The 4,179-nt window shown below is 39.7% G+C and overlaps 1 long non-coding RNA gene across 1 annotated transcript; it reads right to left on the bottom strand.

The window, feature by feature from the left end:
• Nucleotides 1–271: 271 nt before the first annotated feature.
• On the bottom strand, nt 272–3,750 carry LOC130611134 (uncharacterized). The gene is made up of 2 exons (XR_008975168.1): nt 3,665–3,750; nt 272–1,067 (listed from the first exon to the last, which is right to left on the bottom strand). It is a non-coding gene; the product is annotated as an uncharacterized LOC130611134 (long non-coding RNA).
• Nucleotides 3,751–4,179: the final 429 nt, after the last annotated feature.

The raw sequence follows: 4,179 nt of genomic DNA, 5'->3' as shown, positions 1-4,179 counted from the left end.
AAGAACACCTACCACATATCCACCAGTATCTATCCGGCTGTAGCTAACCTGTCAACTTCAGGTCTTTGCAACCATACTGAAGCACAGACTTTCTGCTTCCAGTTAAGGAGGTCCCCAACCAAAGGAGCTCTAAGATAGCTCTAAATGGCCAGTCAGTAATCTTTATAATGCTACACTCACTGCATGATCATTTTACTATTCTTTAATAGCTCTTTCTTGGAAGCCAGGTTACCTCTTACAGCTGAGAAAAAAAAAAATGATTGTTTCATGCTCAGGTATACAATTTTTATTTACTACTTATGCTGTGTTGAAAATAACCACTGTAAACTAGTCCATTTGTCAAAATCATGGACACAATACTCAGAAGTTCTGTCCTTGAAAGATACTTTGCCCAAGAGGTGGAGTTGCTTTGTGTATTTCTCAAAGCAGTGCGTTGCAATTCTTCAGTAACCAGAAGTTTCCAGCTTATGTATTTCTATCATGCAATACAGATAGATAGTTAGAAGTTGCAAAAGCAGACACGTTCCACTTTAGCAGTGTTACATTTATGACATTGGCTGGTCAGCACTGGGTATCCGTCCAGAAACTTATGATGAACAGCAAATCACGAACTTCTGGCACTGAACACTGGAATAGTCTCAATTGACTTTTTTCTTATCTTCAAGTTTCCTCAGTGAAAGGAAGGACAACAAGGTCACATAAAATAAGCAGCAGAACAATGCTTGATATACTGTTTAGCAGTTCTTATTGACCTAAGTTCACTAATACTTACTTTTTAAGCACTGAACAATTCCTAAATACATACTCTGCTGGGACTAAGAGCTACCAAATGTTATCCAAGTTCTCAGTACTTTACTGAATTACAGCTCCGTTTTCTTTCCAGGGGCTGATACAAACTGAAGATACTACTGTAGGGAGACATTCCTTTGTGAGGCTCAGCAGTGGTATCTCTGGTCAATATAAAGCAACAATTGCAACAAATTCTCATGTCAGTCTTCTCCTCTCAGATCAGGGAATGAAGCACAGAAGACACATCTTCTGGCTTCAGAAAGATGCATTTGAAATGGCTAGGAAGAAGATAACTTTGCTACAAACCCCAAAACTGAGTTAAAACATGTTTATCTCAAAATGTCACAAGCTGAATCGAAAACTTCAATTAAACAATTCTGTAATGTTCAAGTTTTCTGGTTAATAAAAAATGTTACTTCACTTTGAAGGTCATTTGCTAATCTACAGCTAAAAGCAACACAGATTTGTATTAACTTTACTGATCTTTATGAGGAATTTGATTAAATGGGGGGGTGGGGTGGGCTTGGATTTTGCATGTGTAAGTGTTCAAAATTGTGAAGGATAACATTGCTTACCAATCTGTGCATAAAACTGTTGTGCCTTGGTTGATAAAATGTATTGATCTCCCTTGAAGGGGTAGTTGTGCATGAGCAAGCATGGCATGAGAAGGCTAAAAACCTACTTTGAAACCTTATCCAGAGAAATCTGTTGTTTCCAGCTGGAAATTGAGAAGCTTCACTACCGCTCTTCAAGTAAAGATATGAAAAGGGAGGAGAAGGAACCACAACCCCAGCAGTGGCACTTGAGGCCAGCTGAGAAGGTGGCCCAAGACTTAGGAATTCCCCCATGCAGAGAGAGCATAAATTTTTAAAAAGCCAAAATTGAAAGCAAAACACTGAAAGCAAACCTAGGCAACAGTTAAATATATAGTGATAATCACACCAGTGTTTTGGACCTAATTCACATATTGTGGAATGTAGATAAAAGCCCTGAGTGCAACTAGATGAACTTGAGGAATTTCCTGCTCTGATGATGTCTCCTTTTTCTAGAACCTGTAAGACCTTGTTCAGCCTTTGAGATCTTTGGCTTATCATTGTGTGCAATAATTTCTTTGTGAATCACTTCATCTATCAAATCAAAACCATGTCCTCTACAGATGTTTTTCATTAGGACTAATTAATTTCTTCTAGGGGACTAATGCCAACAAAGATGTTATGCAGGAATGCATTGTTTCTTCATACCAAGAAAATCCTTGCTGAACCTAATAGCATGTTTAACATCCCAACTCCTCGCTCAGCAGACGCCTGTTCAGGGATAGCATGTCACTTAGACATATAATGTATAAAGGAAACATTTTGCTTGCATGTTCTATAATTTGCATTATGAATAGACAAGTAGCTAGATTGTCCTGAAGCTTCATTTTGATATAAAAACAATACTCCTCCCTCAGCTTTTGTACCTCTGCATTTAAATCAAAGCTTTAAATTCAGATATTAAATCAAAACTGGTCATATGGCTCTCTTCATACCTGTGCACATTTTTCTTTTCATGCCTCTAATAGTACTGCACTAAATAACAAGCACGGTGGTGTCCTGGGTTCAGCAGTAGCAGTCATGTTTCTCCTTCTTGGTAGCTGGTGCAGTGCAGTGTTTTGACTTTCGGCCTGGGAACAGAGCTGATAGCAACGTTTTGGTTTGGCCAAGGACTTTGTGAGCCTCATGCTCTGCCAGGGAGGAGGGGAAGCTGGGAGGAAGCAGAGACAGGACACCTGACCCAAACTGACCAAAGAGCTATTCCATACCACAGCACGTCATGCCCAGGATGTAACTGGGAGCTAGCCGGAAGGGCTGGGACTGCAGGGTTGGAGGAGGTATCGGTCCGTGCTTGGTCGGGGCTGGGGGGGGCGAGTTATCGGTCAGCTGGTGGTGAGGTGATGTATTCTCTTCCCTTGTTATTTCCTTTATCATTATTATCATTGGTGGTAGCAGTAGTGATTTGTGTTATACCTTAGTTACTAAACTGTTCTTATCTCAACCCATGGGAGTTGCATTCTTTTCGATTCTCCTCTCCGTCCCTCTGGGAGTAGGGGGAGGGAAAGAAAGGGGGGGAGTGAGTGAATGAGTTACCTGACTGGGTTTAAACCACGACAGGTGGTATCTTCATTTGTAAGGAAAAAGAAAAAAAGTAGCTTTGCAAGGAATTTTTAAAATATATTTTTATATTCTTCTACCAGAAAAAATCAGAATATGGCCTATTAAATGGCATACCCCATTATGACAGGTATCTACTGTCAGAAAGAGACTTCTCTAAGCTGCTATCCAGTCGTTTCTACATGCAAGAACCTTCAAGCATGTGGTCTTGATAGGACAAAATTCAAAATTGCTTAGTTGAGAAAAGTTTTTGATAACATGAAATACTCAGCTGTAGTAAGTTTACTCTACAAGGAAGTTCTCTCACCAGAATGGGTATCCCAGTGGGACATTACACCAGCTGTTCAACACCAAATGTGCATTAGAATTCATGAACAATTATTTTTCATTGTTGCCATATGAACCGTAGTTATTCAGATGAAGTAACCAGAGGTTCCTTCATCAATCAGTTAGTTGACATGGAAGTGAAGTAAACCAGGTTGGCTGCAGTGCAGATCATGCAACACCAAAGGAATCAGTCTGACTAAAGTTTAATAGTGGTTTTAGAAAGCATCCTTTAGCAGCGTACTGCTTTACAAGGCCAGATCACTTGGAAGTGGTGGCAGTGTTTACCATGCTTTTGCACCACTTCTGCTTTAGATATCACTGTCAATATGTTCCTTGTATCATCTGAGATAGTGAAATTAATTCCTATCTTGTTAAATTACATTAGAGAGCACATTAACCTTCTCTTTCATATTTCAGAGAGTATAGTGAAATGAGCAGCAGCTGGGTAGGCTGGCATACTTCTACAATACTATCATCATAACCTAAAAGAGGGAAAGGAACGAAGGAGATTGCAATGGTAAAATTCATGTAACTGTAACACGTAGGGATACTCTGACACCATGTTGAGAAGCACAGGACAGATGACAGGACACAGAGGTAACATACAGGCAACTGAAAATTGTCCACACTACACCATGTAGCCCTATCCTCTGGGAATTTCCCACTCAGTGATTCTCCTAGATGTTATGTAAACAAGTAAGTATTTATTAATTTTCTTTCCCTTCAGCAAAGCAGTAGTGATTCAGATATTTCAAAAACTAGGAATCACCCTGAGTAGCATTCTGTCAATAGCTCTGGACCTTAAAAGGCAAAATCTTCAGTAATGTAATGAGCAGGTGGTAGGCTTTAACTGTGAAAGGCAGAACTTTTCCTGCTTAACCTGATGTGATTTTCAACATATGCAATTATTCTG

The sequence above is a fragment of the Pezoporus wallicus genome, unplaced genomic scaffold (genome assembly GCF_028554395.1).
Source record: "Pezoporus wallicus isolate ANWC-B61680 ecotype Strahan unplaced genomic scaffold, APGP_CSIRO_Pwel_v1 scaffold_11491, whole genome shotgun sequence".
Lineage (NCBI taxonomy): Eukaryota > Metazoa > Chordata > Aves > Psittaciformes > Psittacidae > Pezoporus > Pezoporus wallicus.
This window is presented reverse-complemented; position numbering and strand designations above follow the sequence as displayed.